Below are 22398 nucleotides of genomic sequence, written 5' to 3' on the forward strand. Positions count from 1 at the left end.
AACAATTTGCTGCCATGTTGAATTTTGTCACCCGCAGCTTCTCACAAGAATCATGCATTTAACACTAAGCTCATCCTCAAAATGTTTTATCCCTTGATGTGTTTAATTAAGCCTGGCTGTATTTACAGTGCTGCCTTTACCTGTGCAGTGTTTTTCTACAAGGATTTTCTACAAGGATCTTTTTTCTTCCTGCACCCTCTCATAGATAGCTTTCCTATCTGTGCAATTATATTTTATTTCTGAGGGTTTATGACTTAGTAGTTTAAAAAGGCAGTTAGAGTGCTTGCTCATTTCTGAATTGGCTGTATGTGGTTTTGTTTCTCTTACTAAATTATATTTAACAATTTTGAAATTGCAGTTTCTGGCAGCCATGAGTGTAATGAATGTAAATACTTTGATACTTTCCCTTTAGAATTCTTTATGTTTTAGTTGTAGTGTATATATAAGAACATATAAGTATGGGAGAACCACTATGGTTTTGTTGGTGTGTGTTTCTAGCTTAGTGTTTAATGGGAAGGTTCAAAAAACTATGAAGGTGCACATTTCACTGTAGAGAAGAGCTGTTGAAGACTTTATTATGAGCTCAACTATTTAGGGAAAAGTTTTCCTCCTCATCTTTTCCATTTTTATCTTTTGTTAAGTTAGCTAACCTGTCAAGCTAGTTTTCAGTGAGGATTAAGAAATACATTGAAAGAATTGTCATCTCATTCTCCTAACATAGGAAAAAGTATATTCACAAAAATTCAAATGACAAAGGGTTCAAAAAGACAGAACAGAAAAAAAATCTGTTATATGTTCTCATATTCAAGGTCTTCTAATACTGTGCTCTGTTGCTAGTTCCCATGAACATTAATGTCAGAAGCAGGAGTTGTTGTATGGATGGATGCCACAGGCTATATTGCAGCTTTATGGCCATTTTTTTTCTAAAGTGGTACTAGAGAGTATGAGGCTGTTAAGGATATTCCTGTAAGGAAGATATGTAATGTTTATAACAGGGGAGGAAAGGACTCTGAGTTTTTCTGTAGGTATCAATATCAAATAATTCATTTTATTTTTGAGCTAATATGGCCAAGAATTAATGTTCTGGAGAAATTTTTGCTGTATTTATTATATCCCTGAAATGCTATTAAGCTGCCATAGATAACTGCAGGATGTCACATAGCCCTTATGTTTTACCCACTGGCGTTGTGGGCTTTTTTAATATCTTTTATATTTTGAATGCTTTTACCTGTCATGGCTCAGAGCTTTGACTCAAATAAATATTTAGGAACCTAGATGCCTTGTCTTAAACTTTTTCCAACTCCATTGACTGAAAATATATTTTGATAAACTTCTTGGGTTTTGTTCAGCAAGGACTATCTTGAGGAGAGACTTTCAAAACTTTTATCCTGTGAAAAACAGGCATACCTAAATATGATATATAATATTAGTTCACTGTTAAGTTTGGAGCAAAACTTTTGGTTTCACTGGTAAATACTAATTTATGCAACCTATATTCTTCATGGGAAATTTTTAAAGACATTCTAAATGCTATGTTTCCTAGATAAAAATTTTGGGATTGTCACTGCTTCATTCAAACATAAAAATGGATAAAAATGATACCAATCCCTTTGTGTTTGTTCTTTCAATGTTTCAGCTTATTTCTCCATGTAAGAACAAGCTCAGAGAAGACTTCATTAGAGTGGAAGATTTTTGGAATCATATGCAAAAACTTAGACAAGGACCCAGCGTTCTCATGGCCTTTTACCAAGGGAAGATTTGGGACATTTGTATTCTGCCTATCACCAAGCACTAGTCAAAAGTGGGGAACATCTGTGTTTGTTTTTTCTTGCCAATCTTCAGTCTAACTGCAGTAGTTAAGGAGGAAAATCTTCTGAAATTGCAAGTCTAACTCTCTGTCTTCAGAGAATTTTACCTTCCATCCCCCATAAATCAATTTATAGTGACATGTCTTGCAGATGGTCTGTCAGCAACCAAATATTTAGTACAGCTGTCCATATAACAGAAATTCAGGGTCCAGGATAACATGTCCAGTTTTGTTTGCTAGACACTCAGATGATGGAACCACTGGTTTGATGTATGGTTGCATAATTTTATGGAAAGAAAGAGATCAGTGCCATTGCACTCAGACAAAATAGCTCTGTCATTTCAATTTTAAGGCTACAGCCAGGTACACAGTGGTGTTCCATTTGCCTGTTTTTTAGGGATTAACACTGTGTATTTACCTTCTGAAATGATTAACATAATAGTGAAGAGGGGACTCCCTTGCAAATTGTGTTGTCAACAAAGATAATATAAACTGTGACACAAGCTAAAAGGAAGAATACTTGCCACGTAAGGGAGAAAAGGCAAAACAAAGTTAACTGGTATTGATTGTTTTGTCACAGACAGGTGTTAAACATACACAGCAGACAATTACAGTACAATTAGAATTATAGAGCTGACTTCTAACCTCAATTAAAGGGAAACTTGGTGAGGGCAATGTGACAAGGAAGAAAACTGTTCTCTCATTTTATCTTGTGAAGTGTTTCTTTCTCTGCTTTTGTGGACTGTTTAGTTAGTTTGTCTTTGGTAGATTTGTTAATTCTTTCTTCTTTCCAGTAAGAAATTGCATGATTAAAAAGGAGAAAAAAGGTAGACTCTGAAAACTGTGAGGAAATCTCAGAATCTCAATTGCTATTAATGGTTGCAGGTCTTCTAACTTCAATGTGCCTCCTCAGGAACCCTCCACTAATCTCTCTTTCCTAATCTTTCAGAGCCAAAGTGACTTCCCATCATCACTGGAAGAACTAGAAAGGACCTGAATGTGGACACCTGTGCTTCTTAAAACCACTCTTTGGCTCCTTCCCAAATGAGCTTTGAAGATGGAAATCCATCCTTCTAATGAAGGTACTTAATAGATAGCAGCTGTTTCTCACAACTACCTGAAGACATATTTATCACCATATTCTATTCTGTGTAGAAATGTCTTTTATTATTGTTAAGGCTGAAGTATAACCTAATAGGTCATCTTGTCACTTCTCATCCCCTTCTCAGTATTTTGTTTGTTGGGGGGGGTTGTTTGTTTTTGTTTGGTTCATTTTTTGCTTTTGTTTTTTTTGCTATTTTATGGAAAACTGCACATTCCTGGCACGTGACTGAGTGTGAAATAATGAGGACCAGAAAAGTCTGCTTATAGTCTCAAAGCAGTAAATGTTACTGTTCATCTGAGAATCTGCATTATGACATACAGTGATGCAGTGGAAGCTCCATCCACACTGAGTTTTCTTGAAAAGTTTATGAGGTTGTTCACTGAAATACTGTGTCCTTGGGGAAAGAAGCAAATAAATATATTTGTCTAGTTAGCAGATTTTGATTTTGCAAAAAAATCTCTACCAGTCTTAAGTGAACAAAGGTGAAAAAATGGACTCTGGCAGCAACATCTCTATCCACAAGACAGTCCATGCAAGGGTTTGTAAAGGTCATGAAAGATTTTGTGCCCACAGACCAAGTTGTTCTTTCTGAAATATTACTCTGTGTCTGGACTTGGCTGACTGATGAATAATTAAAAAAGAGAGGGAGTTTTCCTGACATGATTATATAAAAGAAAAATCCTACTCAAACTTTGATTTGTATGATGATGACTCTTATGCAAGTATTGTATGTATTAAAAAGGTCCTGCAAGATGTTCCCCCCAAACTTGGAATATGATCATGTAGTTCAAATGGATCCTCTTGATTCAAAACAACAGGATAATGGTTCCAACACTTTATTTCTACCAAAAGCCTTGTATTGCATTCAGGTGGTTATAAATCCCTTTCACAAGCTGTCAGACAGATATGGCTGAACTATTTGAGCAGCTGTAAGATAGAAATGAAAGTCTAGATCCTGATATGAGAATACCCACCTAAACATTTTGAGGATTTCCTGAAAAAAACAAACACTCATATCTGAAGGAATTGTGGGGGCTGAAATGTTTTACCCCTGAGATTTTGCACTGCAATTAATCAACAGCATGGATGTATCTTCTCTACTTTTGTGATGATAAGCCTCGACAGGTAAGCCTTCTCTAGACAGAAAATTTCACTTCCATACAGTCAGTTTGTCACATTTTGAAGAGCAGAAGCTTAATTTTTAAAACAAACATCTGGAAATAGAAATGTAGGTTAGAAGAAATATGAGGTCAGAGGCAACAGCCTTCCTCAGCTGTCTATTCTGAGAGCCCAACATTTCTCTAATATTGAGTTCACTCTGTCAAGAAAAGCTCCAGATACAGTGTTGTATCCCCATTATGGTGGTCACTGCTCAGATTAGTTCTGTGCACAGAAAGGATTTGTATTTGAAAGAAGGTACTGGCAAAACAACCAGTTTACATGGATCTTCTGTGAGTGACATGGGTGGAAACACCACCTATTATGCTATACTCTAAGATGTGGCAATGAACTTGTACCTTCCTTCTTCCTCTAAGCTTTTCCATGGGACTGATAATGGGGAAAAGGGAGCATCATCTTTTATATGATTCCAATGAGACAACTGGGCATATGAGGTATAAGTTTGGTTATTTCATTGTCCTAGAAGCAATTTATTACACAACTGTCCAGATGTCTAAGAATGGCTGCTAGAAATTTCCAAAGCTACAGTTCCATCAGATATCTTGCGTAAAACAAATGCTTCTGTCACAGACATTTTATTTTAGTACAACTAAAAAGAAATGCTTTATATGTGTAAAAGATACAGAAGGAAGGTCGCAGATGGCTGTGGGAATTTGATGCTAGATTATGGAGACAAATTAAGTTTGCACTTGCTTTAAAATGATAAGGGATTTGAGAGTGTCAAGCAGAAGTACTTTGGCCCTTAAAATGATGTGATGCAGCTTATTCCCTGCCAGAAAAAGAACCAGTAAAGCACTTCTGAATAAATGCTGACTGCTGGTGAGGACTTTGGGAAAAAATACAGTTCATCACTGCTCAGCACTTGTCTTCTTGATTTTAGTGAGTAATTAAATTGCAGTGGCCCTTTTAGTGATCTGAACTACACATGAGAGATTCAAAGCCCAAAATTCAATAGTTTGTGCTCTCCTGTTTCCTGACTAATCCTGTAAGATGCAGTGGGTTGAATGGATGATCAAATAAGACAACATAACTGCAGTCAGCTAACTCTTCTATAGAAATTAATAATGAAAGCTCACTGAAAATAGAGAAGAAAACTCATTTATGAAGGAATAATAAAATAAAATAGCTAAAATGGAAAGTTACCTATTGAAGAATAAGATTTTGTGAGCAAATTTTTGAAGTATAAACTATGTTTACTGTACTGCCTGCACCTTTGATTTCTGAGTTTCTTGGGTCTGCTCCTTCTAGTAACCACACTGACAGAAAGTGGCCTGGCAAGGTGGTTTTATGCAGCACATCATTCAGAAATTTTGAATGTAGAATCATTTATAAGTGCAAATACATCTGAGATACTTTCTCACTATCCAAGGAAGCTTGCAGAACATTACTACCACATACACACAAGTATAAGCTCTACATTTATAGAAGGAAAGAAAAGGTACACATAGAATTGCAGAAGCTGGTTATTGTGTCAGTTATTAAATTGTTTCACTATAACTCTGTTACACACAGTGAAATTTTTTCACCCTTCTGAGGGAAAAGCTACATATGGAAGATACTTTGCAAGCTATAGAACTGACTGAATATATCTATGCCAGCCTGGAAATATTTGCTGCCAAATATCCCACTTTTTCACTAAACTTTCAACAATCCTCCCTCTTTCTCTGAAATAAAAGCATCCCAGCACTTTCTCCTTGCTCCAGGAATTGAGCCTCCCTGCCTTCTCCAGCTCATCTCTCCTACTTGTCTCAGACCCTCTGAATCCCTAATGCTGTTCCAAGCCAGTGCAGAAACCAAAAAAAAAAAGAATTAAATAAAAACTGCAGATTGTTTTCACTGCAGCTTCTGCACCTTCTGCTTTGACAGCAGCAAGATGATGCTCTCTAGCATACCAGCTGGCAGTTTACCATACTGCAGCTCTGCAAGATATATCAAGGGTCAAGGCTTACCAGCTGTTTTAAAAAAGTTAGGGAGTTGTTTCCCTGGAATGAAGTTCAGCTAGTGTTGTAAGACTGTCTGTACCTAACTACCTTAAGGCATTATGAACTTGGCAACTTACTAGTAGCAAATTTAACTTGTGGAATTTTCTGTTGCTGGGGGAGACTGGAAATTTTGCAAGGAAGTATGCATCTGCAGTCACCTGCAGATGCAGGGGTGCATTGCAACTTATACATCCCTTCCACAAACCTGCAGCTCTTTGGTCCTATGTTCCGTGGACATCTGGACCAAGTGTTCTTGCTCTTTCAAGGGAAAATGATGCAGTAAGTAGCTTCCTTTTCTGAGTTGTGTGGAGACCTGGGCAAAATATTAGAGCCTTTATCTCATAAAAAACTCAGTTTAGACCACACCTTTAGTGAGGAACAGTGACAGAATGAAAACCTATCACCTAATTCTCACTTAAAATCAATTTGGCAAGCATGTTGTAGTTACAGTCATCTGTAACAGAGTATCTGACTTCACTGATTGTGAAAATGTCACTGAAATATTGCTAGTTTCTTATATTGGGCTTCAAGGTCCTTTGGGCAAGGTCTTTCACTATTTTTGAAGTGTCCAGCGCACAGGAACTTTGATTTGTATATAACAATAAGGTCCCTGACTGTACATAGGTAGACTAATGACCCTGGGCAGGCAGAAGATAGTTCATTTGCTGGACCAGGAGACAGTCCTACAGCTCATACCTTTGAGGCCAGACCTCTGCCCTAGGCTCTGTTGACCCACCAACTGGATGAAAACCTGTAACTCTGAAGATCAAGAAATTTAGAGGAAAGAGAAGAGTCTCTTGCAGCTGTTGGCCATACTTGGTTGTCCTGTCATCCATAGGACATATTCTTATCCAAAATGGCATCACATGTGGTCCAGCTTCTGTGGGATAATAATCAGTTTTAGGACTCCAGTATCTTATGTTTTTATAGCTACAGTGGAACAGTGATGAGTTTATAATGTTTTGACTCCTGATATTATGCATATACAGATTCTGGAACATCTCTATGATTTATTTTGCAGTTCATTGCCTGAAAATCCACTGTTCAGGAGCAGATTGCTATGCCAGGAAAGAGCCATGTTGGTGTTTCAGAAGGTATGTAACTACGGGTGCTTCTTATGGGAGGAGCCTGGATTTGTTACTTGCCACCAACCTGGGGCAACTTCTCATCTGACTTCTGGATTTTGCTATTGGTTTTGGATAAAATGGGCAAAACTCTTTTGTATTTTAACTCCAGGGAAGATAGTGGAGGTTCAGTTGGGATTAGTTAGGAGCAATATATAAACTTCAGCAGTCAGAATCAGGGTACTTTGCTATGCGTCATGTTGCTCCTGAGGCTCATTCTTTATCTGTCAGAACAGTCTTCTAACCAGTTTTTTTGTCCAGTCCTTAAGGATGAGATTAGAAGGCAGCAATTGGAAAGCAGAGTGGCTTGTGCTGCAAACGCTCAGTCCTGTAGGAGCTGATCAGGTCAGAAGCAGCTATCTCCTCCCTGTATGCCATCACAGGTTATGCTGTGTTTGAACCAACACTGTTACACTGAAGGGCTTTCATGTCATGGACAGATTCTGCTCTTTCCTTTTACTGAAGAAACTGAGAGGTCTTTGGCCTGTGCCAGTTACTGTTCTCACACATATTATCGTCCACCCTGTAGTGATGTCCTTCGGGGATTTTGTTTCATTTTACTAGAAGTCTTTCCAATTTTATGCTTGTTTTTTGTTTGTTTGTTTTGTTTGGCTTGATTTTGTTTGCTTGGTTGGGCTGGGTTGCTTTTGGTTTGTTTGTTTGTTTTTTTTTAATTACAGATCAATTACATTTGTGTGTGCAAAGGCCAAAGATGAACTTAGCAGTCTGTTGTCTCTGGTCTTAAAGAGCAAAGCCAGCGCTTTGGCACAGCATTAGTTGCTGATAATGAGACCACTGGGTATAGAGACCACACTCCTCCTCTGCTTCTGTGTGTCCCTGCAAGGAATGGGCACACTCTAGTTCTTAATAAATGTGTTTTCCTTCTTAGTTTATATTAAGATCTACAACATGAATCACAACACAGTCCTGATGCCTGTATTATACTCCTACTGCACACACCTACAGCTATCTCACCACAAACCAGCTCACAAATTACAGCCTCTGTCTGCTACTTTGTGAGGCTGATACTGGTATTAGAGTGCTAATTTATTAGCAGACTCTTCTCTCTAATCCAATAACAGCAAGAGTAATAAGTGAATTGCCCAAGGTCTGACTGAAAGCAGTCAAGTCTACTACTGATTGCAGGGAGGGCAGGAGTAGGTTTAAGGTTGATAAGACACTAATTTCCTTGGAAAAAATCAACCAGGAAAGATTTTCTTTCTTTCAATTAAATAGTCGATCTTATGGCAGCGACTGTTAAATTATGCTCTTTTTCTTGTGTATGTGTTGTCACTTCTCTTGATGTTTCCCCAAAGATATGCCATTTTGGGGGGGGGGAAACATGTTCAGTCCACCATCACTGTCTTCCTCTGTGGTAAGGAAAAACAGACATATTGTATCATCAAAAATAGCATTTCCTGACAGCATCTAAAAATATACATCACACATCACTAGCTATTTTAAATAGCTGGCTAAAGGAAGAAAACCTCTCCAACATATCTCAGTTATGAAGTATTGACATATTATCATTTTACATAAAAGAACCAGATCCTCCTTAGCAGAAACTTATTATGAAGTTACCAAGCATTTTTAGTCATTTTGAACAATAGAACAGAAAGATACATTGGACTACTTAGATCCTCTGAGGATATAGGTTTGGGAAATGCCCACAGAGAAATTACGTGAATCAGTACACTAGGTACTCACTCCAACCCCTAGAGAATATTGCCCAGTTCTTATATAAGCTTAAAAGTTCCATTAATGATTCAAGATCAGACTATAACACTAAGCAAAAATCAGTGCTGAAGGGAAACCATACAAACCATGGGATATAATTCTGTACCCCAGCATCATCCTGAAGTGCTTTCCTCTACTCCAGAATAGATATTTAGCATTTGTACAGAAATTAACTGTGAAAGCTGTAGCATATCTTGAGGGTAGATTTTGTTTTCCTCAAACTTGCCTGGATTTTGGAGCTAGTAGGAAGTGCAGCATCAACAGATATTTCAGGTGGTAGGATGGGAGTAAGGAATTTAATGTTGCTTTTTCTTACTCTATTTGCCCTTCAGAGAAGCTGATCAAGCTGTGAAGTATGAAAATGTGCTGCACCTTTTCATCAACCACACTAATACTCTTTCCATCTGAAGTATTACCTGACACTACAAGAATGTCTGCAGGTCACTGTAGGGGGCAACACCTCAATTGTTATCTTTTGCTCAACAAGATCCAGAGTGAACTTTAGTCCTGGAAAGAGGTCAATTTAAGCACTTCTGTGCAAGTAAAAATGCTTTCTTTTGAAAAATCTTAATGTAACTGCATTCATTTTCTGCATATCCTTACTTTGAAAGTGGTCATTCTCATTTTTGCTCTGACAGGTTGGTGACAAGAGGTCACCTGCAGTCTGGTATGCCTTACAGGGCAGGGGCACATCCCTGTGGGCTCTGAATGAAGTTTGACTGCCAGGTCCATGGATGTCTAAAGTGTCCCTCACTGAGGATTTGACATCAGGGGTCTTCTGAGGGTGTCCATCTGATCTTCATTGCTCAGAAGACTGAAATACTTTATCAGCATGTGTCATGGAGTAAGAAATTCAGACCTTTCATTCTTTTGAGCTTTAATCTCCCTTAAGATTACCATTTTATCTGGATTTTCCCTAGTTTTATTTCTGTTAAAAAAATCTCTTGCTGACCCTGTGTTTGCCAGCAGGCACATAACATATGCAGAGTGATTTTGTGGTCATCTTGTAGTTGCACAGTATGGAATGGTAAAGGTTTTTCAGGGCTCATAACAATAAACTTCTATTTTGTAGTCACTGTAGTCTCTAAAATCCAGGTAGGTCCTGCACTGTGAATTGGGAAAGCCTAGTATTTTTGATGATGCTTTTGACTTGCTGTGAGACCTTGAATAAAAGACATTCCCCCTACATTGCCTCAGTTTACCTTCCCAGACACTCCTTGTCTATGTGTCTCTGAAACCTCTGGAACACAGGGGCAAATATTACACACAGTTGCAAGTAACGTCAAGAGGTGTTTGCTTGTTTGCTCATTTTTGGAATTACTAAGTCTATGGAACTGAAATAAATAGAATTTACCCTGTATGAATTACAGAATATAGGAAAGCCACACGAGTTGCGTAGCTCCTTCCTGGAATGGTAATAAGCATCTATGGATGCAGTGGAGTTTTACTGTCAGCGTGAAAAGGCTTAATGGTGAACAGTAAAATAGCATAACCTGGTCATGCTCTACCACTGCTTCGTGTCTCTGGATGTGTTTTCTGTACAGCCCCAAAAAGTGTTGCTTTTGTGCGAAAGAGCTGATGTGAAAGGTGTTCTGCTCACTGGCAGTATCTTCAGTTTTCTTTCTGTTCGTAGAAATGTGTGATGAATTTACAGGAGGCTTAAGACTTAACCAACAGAACTGGCATAAATTATTCCTTTATAGTAGTATTGGAATGCTTCCCTATGAGAATTCTCTGACAGAATAAAAGTTGTAGTATTTCAGAATACCTATTTCCCCATAGGAGAGACATAATGGTTTGGAAAAAGGTTACATGTACTCTGGAGTGTACTGTACACAGAGATCATCATTCTGAAATAGCTCTCCCTCTGCCACTCAGTTTCACCTGTTAGGCATGCCCTGGGACAGTAATAATGTGCAATGAGGATAGATCTATGGCTGTGACACTATCAGTGTGTAAATCCAGCCAGGAAGAACTAGCAGGTCATTAATGTCATGTGAGGAGATGGAAGACTTGTTATTTTCACCAGATATTTGTCTGTGAGCTGAGTCCTCTTACAGCACCTTCTTTTAGAGTTAAAATTAAGTCACGAGGGTTTCCTATTTAGATTTCTGTAGCACTAAGAATGGGAAATGTTTTGTACACTGGGGTCTGTGTTTTATGAACAGGTAAATACCTTTGTTTAGTAGTGAAACAGAAATATAAAAGTAAGGATATTTCACAGTCAACCCTGGGATCTATATTCCATCTGCCCATCTGCAGAATGCATGTTTAAAATGTCTATGAGAGGGTAGTAAACACCTGGACATTTTGACAACTACAGACAGACTGTGGGGCATAATCTCAGCTTTGTTCCTTGTATTTTATATTGTGTTTTTTCTTATATTAGTACTTGGCTGCATCTTTGTTTCTTGAGGAGTGTTTTTCCAGATTCTTTGTTAGAATGCAAGTATCTTTTTTACTTACAGATGATGTGCCTATCGATATGGAGAAGGAAAAATACAATAAATGCAGTGTTATCTGAGCAACTGGCAGACTGTAAAGACAAAAGTGTGAATACATTTGGAGCTCCTGAAGGATAATTGTGGTTTGGGCGATTTCTCAATGGCAAGTTACTTCAGTTTTCTTCCTCATGTTTGAGAAGGTGTGAGGCTCAAAGTATTAATGCTTAAAATTCTTTAGAAATGCAGATAATTGTCCAAGTTCTGCTGCTATTACTGTTATAGTGAAAACTCTAGACTGAGGGGAGTAAACTCTTCCTTGCTGTGCTGTAGCTGGTAAGAAAATAAATGCAGACTTGTCACCTTCCCAAGTGCTGGAATAAGGGGTTAGTCATCCTCTGCCCTCAGATTTCCACAGCAATTTTTTTATTGTCATGCTTCAGAAGTGAAGGACTTTATGAAGAAGAATACTTCAACAGAACAGAATACTTCAACTGAAAATAAATATGTTCCGGTGGCAGTGTATTTGGGTTATGAACTATTTGTGGATAATGAATTAGGCTTTCTCTAATAATCAATTTGTGCAGCATCCAGGAAGGGGGGGAAAAAAAGTATGGATACTTTCTAACTGTTTTACCACTTTTAAAAAATGCTTTTGGCAAGATATCAGCAGGAATTAACAAACATTAATAAAACTTGAAAGCAACAGCTAAGAAGTGTTTGATTCAGAGGTGTTGCCTGCTGCCATCCGAATTGATGGGCACTCTCCAAGCATGGTAGGGCTGTAGAGAGAGGAGAACCCACTTTGATGGAAATCTGTGTGGGGTGGCCCCAGCAGGAATATGAAAGGCTCACCTTTCACAGTATGCTGTGTAATGCTGACAGAAAACGACTTCTGTTAGCAGAGCGGCAGGCTGGAAAGAAGATCAAAAAGCACATCTGGGAATGTGACCGATGGGCAGCACAGTGGAGATGAAAGACCGTGCAACTCCACTGTCTTGGGAAGAGTCACAGAAAAGAAAATAGAAGGTGAATGCCTGGGGAGAGCTCCAGCCAAGGTAGGAATGTGCTACCTTCTGATTTCACACAGCTGTGAGCAGAGCCTAGGATATCCTGTGCAAACCACTCCTGTTAGTTGTTGGTCAAACTCTGGAATTGTGAGGGCCCTTGGTACCAGGGTTGGAGATGGCTGGCCGAGGTTGGGGCTGTATCTGAGAGGTGGCTGATGTGGAAGATGTGCTCTTCCCCTGTTATGGACAGAGGACATGTTCCAGCTGATGGTCAAAGGCATGGATGAATCAAGACAGATACTGGCCTGGGCAATGGAACAGATGTAGCAAACAGTGTTTGAATACTTGCAATTGTATAGACACTGAATGGTGGCTCATTTGATTCTGTATAACTTGTCAGGGCTCTTACAGAGACCTCCATGTCCCGTTGCCTTTGTAGCTAGGAAGTGTGAACTTTAAAGTGCTGGGAGGGAGGCAAAGGTGCAGTCCAGAATAAAAACTGACCCAAACAGGAGCAGGAGAAGAGGTGATGGTTGCAGTAACTTCATGCTGATGTTATCCTATTCAACTGGTCCCTTTTATTTCTTCCTGGTGATCCATATCTGTTTCTGTCCATAGCTAGGAAAAATACCTCACTTACTAACTTCTCTCTGGAAGGAAAATCTCAACACTCATAAATAGTATTTTTTGTTTAGCCCCTCAGTATCCCTGTTACCAACTCTTCCAATGAGTCCTGCATAAAAAGATTTTAGAGTGGTTATTTTCAGGGTGCAGCATACGCCAGCTACTCCCTAGAGGACAAGAACCCAGGGGTACTTCCCAGGGCAGCAGGAGAGGACCTCACAAATCAGGGCCCATGCCACCATCCCAGAAGCGAGGCAGCCCCAGCCCTGGGCATCAGACATCTTCATGGGCACAGGGATGGGATAGGATGGGATAGGATGGGATGGGATGGGATGGGATGGGATGGGATGGGATGGGATGGGATGTGGACCCAAATCAGTGGGGTCTGTGGCCAGGCAAGGCTGCAGGATGCTGGAGACTGGCCCTGGTACATGACTGATGGGGCAGGGTCTGATGGTCCTGGGCATGCTGGACATTGGTCAGGGTTGAGAAAAGCCCCTGGAGACTGGGCAGAGACAACCAAGGCCGGTCATGCCCTCAAGCCTTGACTGTTACAGTGGATGGCCTCCAAGAACCCAGAAAGACTTCAGCAGCTGATTTGTGTGTGGCTAGAGAATGGCATATGAGAAATAGCAGGCTCTTTCTTAGCTAATGATGACCCTTGAGAGCAGCCTGTGGATAACAGATGATGCAGGCTTCCCTCCAGTAAGCAAGTGCAAATCTTTTGACAGGAGCTGCTGAACCCACTGATTCATCATTGATGAATTTGCTGTGGGAAATAAACACTGTGGCTAGATAGGACACAGTAAATAGGGTCAATAGCATTGAGGCTACTGCATGCTGTAAGTTACTTTTTAGTGGGAAACCTTCCTGTGGAACACCTTTTTCTGGAGCTAAGCCAATTTGCTGCTCAGGCACAGGAAGGTAATTATTATCCTAATTGGCTTCAGCAATACAGCAGATGCATAATGAAAGATTGTTAATAAAATGATAAAATATGTCATTAATGATAATGTAGATAGTCCTGAATATTGTTTGGAAAGGAAAATAAACCCAAACCTATGGTGAGTGAAAGAGAGCTGGAAAACTTAGTAGATGGGGGGTGAGGAAGGAGACAGAAAATAAAAATGGAAGCCCAGATGACATGCCAGATGTAAGGTCCTTGAAGAGATGCAGGACACATACAAAGAAGATAAAAAAGGAACCTAGAAAGGATAAACCCACAAATTTCTGATTTTTTCCATAGGCTACCTGCATGGAGCATCAGAACTGTTCTGAGGCACAGATGTGCACATGTCCCCTTTTCCTTTGGTCATGAATTAGAACTTCAGCTAACATTTTTAATTTAAGCAAGGTGCTATATAAAAATGCTTTTAGCAGATGTTTGAATGTCTTCTTCACAGGTTCGGGTCAATCAGGGTAGACTCTTGGAAATATTTTGTTAAGTTGAAAAAAAAAAGTTGAAAAGGGACACATCAGGAGATAACTCTTCCTCATTAAAACTTAGGTATAAATCACAGTGCCCTTGAAGTTCTTCTCATTACCTTTAGCCTCCATCTTCAGCAACTATGCAGAAAAATATCAGCTCAGCAGTGTTACCCACAGTACAAAAGAAAGCCTTTCTGTAGGAAATCTAAGGATTCCTCAATCCTTTTATTTATGACGCAAAACGGCTGAAACATTGAAACATCACAGATCCCATTTTGAAAGCCCAGTTATAGGCTGAAAAAAATACGTGCACGCACAGCTGTCTAAAGAAAGGAGGATGACAATCTTTCTTTTTTCTTTTAATACACTTGTGTATAAGCTAAAATCAGGGAGAATAAAAGTCAGCACTTTGGGGAAAACCTTAAGCAACAGCATGTAAGAACTTTTCATGCTGAATCAGACCAACGCTTCATCTTATTCTGACACCTTATCTTTGTGAATTCTAACATTGCCCCAGTGGACAGGTAATTGATGGAGAATAACCTGTGCATTGGCAAAATTTCTTCCTAATCTTGTCAGTGAGGGGTTGGGATTTGCTGTGCATTATGAAAAGCTGCACTCCTAAACAAGTAATTTTTACATAGTCATAAGTTCTGAAAAGTGCAGTTACAAATATAACAGGTGGGTTTTTCTCAAGCTCTTGTTTTGTCATGTGATTTGCTGTGACTGTTCCCCATGAAATTCTTCAGAGCACCCTTGTAATCTGACAGGGCAAGAATCTCCTCGTAGAGGATCACCTTATTCTTGTTTCACTTGGTGTATTTTATCTTCTTTTTGAATTTCTGTTGCTCACACCTGTTAAAAACACTTTTTCTGTTGCTAGGAGAGCAGAAACAACAAGAGAAAAAATGATCAGCATCCTGCTTCACATGTTACTAGTAAAAATAACTGCAAATAACACTTTTCAAGCATCCTTTTGTGTAAATGCTTTCTGTGTATATTTTCATCACCTCTGAAGGCCTCCACCACTCTTGCCACTGTGGTAGATCTTTCTCTTAGCACTATTTACAGCAGCTGGCAGAATGGCTCAGGCCTCTTTGTTTACATCTGACACCTCCTCACCCCGTCCTTGCTACAGTTTTTGCTAACCAGTTGTGGAAAATATGCTGTGTGCACACACATTTGCGGGGTAACTCTATGCCTCTCTTCTGAAAATCTGGGATTTATCCCAATCCAGATTGCTTAGATTGCCTGAAGTTTTCACTGGATTCACTATACACTTCCAACCATAAAGTTTACCCTTTTCTTGAATAAGAATCAGTTGCTTAGTAGTAAGTACTTCCCTGTGCTCAAAACCTGTAGGTGAGTTGAGACTGTTTGGTTATTCTTGGGAGTTTTGCACACCAGGTGCTGAAGTGGCAAGGGTGTTATTGGAAGTTATGGGTTTTCTGTTAGCTCTTTAACAAATTCTTTCAATAAATCACACTTTTAATCTGTGCCACTGTTTGCCTTGTCACATGCATTGTATCTAATCATCTGCTTTGGCACAGGGACTGGCTGCTTATTTTTTTCCTGTAAAGTCCCAACCCAGGGGGCTTCGGTTTCAGCTGGGATCCCTGGCTCCTATTGTGATACTAGTTTCAGCAATTAATGTCCCCAATTTATGCTTCACAGAAGTCAAGCTGGTGTCCAGGCCAGCTTCTGCAATAATAAAAATTGAACTTATAAAAATTGAATTTCACGTTTAGCAGAACTAAATCTGATATCCTAAGACACAGAAAATTAATTTTTCAGCAGTCTTGAATTTCTCACATAATTCCTGTTAATGCATTTATGAGCTTCCGGATCTGTCCATTCAGTGGCTACTTGACTGGAAATCTGCCTTCTCTTACCTGTTCCAGGATGGTTGCACTCTCTTTAAAGAGTGGGAGGTGAAGAGCCAAAACAGCCATGTGCAATAATACCATTTCAGGTGAACATACTGACACCGTTGCACAATACAGAAATAAAAGCCAGGCTGTGGCTGCTTCCGGGTCAGCTATTGAAAGAAGCAGGAAATCATATTGTTGTGACTAGTCTGCGAATGATCACTGCCAGACATTGGTGAATTTACTTCTGACTCTTTAATTGCTTTGCAAGGGTTAATGGTAAAATTATGTTTGTCTCCGCATTAATTCCCAGCTGTTTTGCAGGAAATCTCAAAGGCTTTCTGGGTCTGCCAATGAAAAAGAGAAAATACTCCAGGATGTTCTTTCTTCTCCAGTCATGAAGCCAACCTTCTCCTTTTCAGAACACCACTGTCGTGGCCTCTCTTTGTTTGCCCTGGACATCACAACTGGCTTTCCACGGCAAAGGGTAAGGAGATGGAAGAAATGGTTTCCATAATCATTATTGCTAAAAAGAAGGCATTACCTAATGGCATGACTACAAGAAAGTTGCACTAGAGGTAATTTTGGCCTAGGAAAGCTGCTTCTGATGTTTAAAATAAAACAATAGTAAGAGAACGTAGGAACAAATTAGAAAAGTTAACATTTTTCTGCAGTGAAATACTAAAGAATCTTATAAATAAAACTGGAATTCATCAACTGCATGAAGGTGTCCTCTTTTTCTATTAAACACTATGCAGAGCAATAGCTTAGCTTTGCATCAGAAGATACTGAAATAAAGCTTTTCCTCTATTTCTTGCTTAGAGGATATGTGAAGAGGAATTTTTCTGTTGTGATTGTGAAAAACTGATTTTTACCTTCATAGACTGTTACCTTATTATAGAGAACAGGCTTAATTATGTCTCTAAATGGTGAAGAGAACAAGTAATTTAAGGGCTCTGGATGTACTTTTATTAGTAAAATCCCATTTGGTACAGTACCTCCTTATTCATATTCTCATAAAAAAACCAATAAAAATCGCCATCTGTAGGATATGTGACATATGGGTTATTAAATATCTTCTATGATATCAGGGCTCTAAGTGTTGCCAGGAACCATGGTACCTTGCAAAGAAATACCTCTGACCCTGACGGTAGAGACTTTTTATTACCGAAACACAGATGTCTCTTGCTGTGTGTGAACCTTGAGCACAAAAGGACCTGAATGTTTTTAAGCAAACCATTATTTCTAACAAAAGATGCTTTTTCTTTCTCAGACAATTGTTGAGAGAAAGCAACGGACTCTTACTGTTAAACAAGCTTTAGAGTTTTTCATTCCAAGTAAAATAGCTTGAGGCTGGCATAATCAATTGCTGTTTCACAGAGTGATAGAAATGCACATGCTACGCAATAGCTAAAAATCTGTCAAGAAGCAACTACCATGGCAAATGACCAAGCTCACATTGGCAACAGCATGGCCAAAGTGTAATCTTTACCCTTTATTAACTAATGGACCAAAAAACCCACACTAAACTGCATCTTTATTTCTGGGTGAAATATCATGTTTCATAAAGAAAAAGGTTATGATGGACCAATTATTATGAGCTTGGTTTAGGTTGGAACCGTTTCTCATTCTCAGTTTTGCTCTGAGGGCAGTGGAAGGGGCACAGAAAAAGTATTGTGGGCTGCCAAAAAACAGAAGAGACTGGTAAGAGGAAAAAGTGTTGGTATATTAACATATACTTGCCAAATTACGACCAAAATGTGTTAGGTGGTATAGGTGCCCAGTATAATTCCTCCCAGTTCTACCATTTTTGTAAGGAAAACTTTATTCAATAACACAGTACCACTTTAAAACAAAATCTCTCTGTCTAGATACTGTGATTTGTCTTCACTTTTCCATGGTCTTTATCTAGCTAGTTTACATTTTTAACTGACTTTTAAATTCACCCACGTTAAATTCAAGTATGACAAAAAAACTTGCAAACAGCTTCCTTCCACTGTGAACTTGCGTCCTTCATCTCTTGCCACAAGAGATGTGGAAGGCAGTTTGGTTGTGACACCCTGACCAATGCCTGTTTGCAATATTGCCAGATGCCACAACAGCATCCTATGTGTTGGACAGGTCTTGCATCACCAGTCCATTGACCAGTGAAAGACCATATTGGCTGCCTGTACTGAGCTTGAAGATCCACACAGGGGTAAGTGGAGCCAAAATATTGATACTGTAGTAGGAGAGACAAATAACCTCTCCTAACTACTTGTCTGATATCATGAAGACTCATGAAAAATGGGGAATGTGGCACTATGGGACTTGCAGTAAGGCAAGTCCTCAATATTGTGAAATATATATCTATGTTATACACTAGCTATAGCTGAGCGTCTTTTGAATACAGTTATAGAGCCTGTAGAGAAGCTACAGGTCCCCTTCTCTAATGGACTCCTTTGTTTTAGGAAGTACTAAGTTCTGAGCACGGCTACAAGTTCTGCAAACTGTGCCAAGTGTGTGGTTGCCTGCTTACTCTGATCTCTGCTGAGCTACATGGTTCTTCAAAAATTATGTAAAGCGTTCAGGCCAGAGCCATACGGACGGGTACTGCAATCAGTAGAACTGAAGGCCTGAACTCCACAGGTGGAAGCAGAGTTGCCATGAACTCCACATTGCAGTCCACTGACAGTTGCATTGCTACAAGACAGGAGAGGCTCTCTGGCATCACTGGTGGCCACTGTCACGGTAGCCACAAGAAACCCCCTGAGACTTTTTGGAGGAGGTTAAGAAAGGATTCAGTTTTCCTCTGTTAAGTTTTGGGCAGTGACAAATGTTTTTATTCAGAGGTAGGATTATTTTTATAGTCTTCTCTGTTGATTGACTTGATATCACTAAGCAGAGCTGGCTTTGTGAGACTGCACAACAGGGTGGTACACACTGGAGAAGGGTAACAGTGCCACCCATGGCAAAATGGCATAAGGACCCCTTAGCTAGCTGAGTAGGCAAAGGTGAGGTGATTCTATGTACCTCAGAATCTTAAAACCTTATCACTTTCTTTGATTATCTTCCTTTTGAAATATTTTTTGTCAAGAAAGGAATGGTTTAGAGAAATAAGGATATATTTGCCTTTTTCCCATTCTCTCACTTAGCGTCAATTCCCAGACATGTCAAGATAGCTCAGCAGGTGGCACTGAAGATAATACAATCTTACCAAGTCAGTGGCATCAATTTCTACATCAGCTATTGCTTATGATTGTCTTGCTTGGGATAAGTCTTGTCTCATGGAAGATGCTGGCCACTACTCAGACTCCTTACAGTCATGCCATGGCATGAATGACTGTGACTCAGCAGTGGCAGCAAGAGTTTATATTGCTTAGTTTTCTTTTGCTAGAAAGCACAGTGCCTGCCTTCAGGCTAATGTGTACCTTCTCTTGTCACAGTACTCAATACCACATCCTACAGTCAGCAATGGTGTCAGCTTTATGGATATTTGGTGCTACAAAGCTGTGCTAAGGGACCCCAGAGTGATTAAGAATTGAAGCCAAGAGTATAAGGGTTCAGATAATGCCACACATCACACGACTGCCTGATTGATTTCTAAAACCATTTGGATCCAAAGCTATAGCTGTAGCCACAGTAGATTTTTTTTCTGGGTTTTGTTTTCTTAATATATAATTCCTATGTCATTTTCATTTTCTCTAATATGTCTAGTAGCTCTGAGTCCTCTAAAGGCAACAATGTGCTGGCAGAGGCTCTTGGGAACCATTGGTTAAAATTCTGCTGCCAACACAATGAGAGCTTTAGGATCATTTCCTGGACTGGGAGATCAGCTCATCTCTGAATACAATCAAAGCTGCCAATATGTATCTATTGTGCCTATTTTGATACACGTAAGGACCACATACAAGACTAAGAATAGCATCACTGCTGACAGGAAAAAAACAGACTCTGTGCCACCTACTCATGATGACTATTGTACACACAGATTCATAACTCTAAATCTCAGGAAAACAAATCTTGCTGGTTTTGGATAATAACTTTGTTAAGAATAAATTCACTGAAGGAAATGGAAAACTGTAATTAATACTCTATCAGGATAGATCAGAGATGAGATCTAGGGCAGTATGTGTGATTTCTTTTTCTGGAAACACCCTGAAAGAACTCAGTTTTTCAGAAGGCAGGTGATTTGAACCTCAGCTTTCTTTCATACACCTAAGCTTTAAAACACTAGTTACTGTAGAAATCATGTATTTGGTCTCTAATACAATTAATCCAGGTCTTTTGCAAGCAAGCGTGTCAATGAAGTTCCTAAGCAAAACCTAGGACAAGTCTGTTAGAAAAGTCAGATGTAAATGTCAGGTGAGCAGATCCATGCTTGCAAGGGCAGCAAACACCAACTTTTAACATTTAAAATGCCTTTAAAGGAGAGGAAGGGAAAAAAAAAAGAAAGAAACATTTTTCCTGTTGTGTTTTTGAAGGTCATGCTTTCCTCCATTTACAACTGTTGATGGTTGGTGGGTATAAGCTGACTAAGCTTTATTGTGGTTATCATCTCAGGCAGCAGAATTTAGTCATATGGGCAACTGAACAGTACAAGGCATGAACAAATTCTGAAAAAAGTATTCTAAAATGAGCACAGATACTCTGCAGGTAAAGCATTCATTTGCTCAGTAGTTATACTCATAAGGCTTTGGACATTAGAACTTGAGTAGCACTTGAGTGCATAATGGCTTGGGACTATGCACTAACTTGTCTCAGTGTGATAAAGTCTTTCCTGATCTATACAGGCACCAAAACCAAGCATGACAATTGTAACACAATAGTTTAAACCACGGAACCACTCTGCTCTTGTTACAAGTGGGTGGACAGCTTAAATCTGTAGCCTTTGATATCCTGGCTTGCACTTACACTTAGTTAACACACAAGTTAATTCTTAAGACTTTAAATCATTCGTTTAATTTAAAGATCTGCTGGTTTATGTGAGCTGCTTAGCTGCCCTCGCAGTGTACTGAGGCTGGCTGTTGGCAAGCAGGAATATCATCCTTCTCCTATCTCTTTCCTAGGCATGCCTTGGTCCACTGAAGATATTCTGATGCCACCCGCAGGAGGACGCAGGTACTTACAGCATCTCTCTGCCCTATTAACAGTGCTTTAGCAATACTAGCAGGTAATATTAGCAAGCAGAGGAAACGCTAAGGCATGTAGCTGTGTGGGCACATAACTACAGGGTGAGATTCGAGCCCTTATAGGATCCGTGCCACAGAGTGAGAAGTATTATTTAAGTGTTGGAGTGTAAGATAAAGAACAGAGAGCTCACACTTCATCTGGACTCAGCTAAACACAGATGGAGGTTAGATCCTGCTCCTTCTCACAGTCCCCTACTGCAGGTTATCCCACTGGTAAGTTCCAGCCTACAGCTAGACCACAAATACATTTTGTGGAAGTCTTGCCAAAGTCACAGATTCATGAGGTCTCCCTTATTCCTGCAGGGCATCCTGTGTTTCTTGCTGTTTTCTAGAGAGCCGAGCTAAACATGAAGCATCCTGGTGTGCAAGAGGCTGTTAGCAGGAAGCAGCTCCAGTGAGCTGTCACAGCTCCCAGCCATGACACAGCATGCAGAATCTAGGAGTCAAGCAGCCTTGCCCAGCAGTTATTCTGGGACAGCAAACCTGGCTTTGCATTAATACACAGTTTTTTCCTGGAGGCTTCACCCATGCATTTCTGTGCAATATGATTCTGCTGTTATTAAGCTATAAGACTTGTGAGATCCAAGTAAAACTAAGGGAAATCTTGACTTCCTGGAGAACTTCATTAGCTTAGTGGTTATGCTATTATGTACTGGGTGCATAAGGGAAAAAAAATCACAGCTTTACAAAAACAGTAACAGAGAAGAGGTAAGCAGAAAAGACAAGGGAAATTATACTGTTTGTTGTATTTAGATGAGTTTTGTGTAATTCTTACTGTACTATAAAAGTAATTTATGTTTATTTCTGTGAATGTATAAATAGAAAGGCTAATCTTTGATTTTAATGCTGTGAACAAATTACTAATCAGCAGGATCTCTTGCATAATATGCTCTGTAAAATGCTGTGTTTTGTTGCACGTTAT

At 39.5% G+C, this 22398-nt stretch overlaps 1 long non-coding RNA gene across 1 annotated transcript; it reads left to right on the forward strand.

Moving 5' to 3' along the window:
* The first annotated feature begins 1622 nt into the window (after positions 1 to 1622).
* On the forward strand, positions 1623 to 22215 carry LOC135422464 (uncharacterized). Its single transcript, XR_010434490.1, has 6 exons — positions 1623 to 2889; positions 7095 to 7167; positions 16630 to 16792; positions 18427 to 18502; positions 21354 to 21405; positions 21780 to 22215. It is a non-coding gene; the product is annotated as an uncharacterized LOC135422464 (long non-coding RNA).
* The last annotated feature ends 183 nt before the right edge of the window (positions 22216 to 22398 follow it).

The sequence above is a fragment of the Pseudopipra pipra genome, chromosome 1 (genome assembly GCF_036250125.1).
Source record: "Pseudopipra pipra isolate bDixPip1 chromosome 1, bDixPip1.hap1, whole genome shotgun sequence".
In the NCBI taxonomy this organism is placed as follows: domain Eukaryota; kingdom Metazoa; phylum Chordata; class Aves; order Passeriformes; family Pipridae; genus Pseudopipra; species Pseudopipra pipra.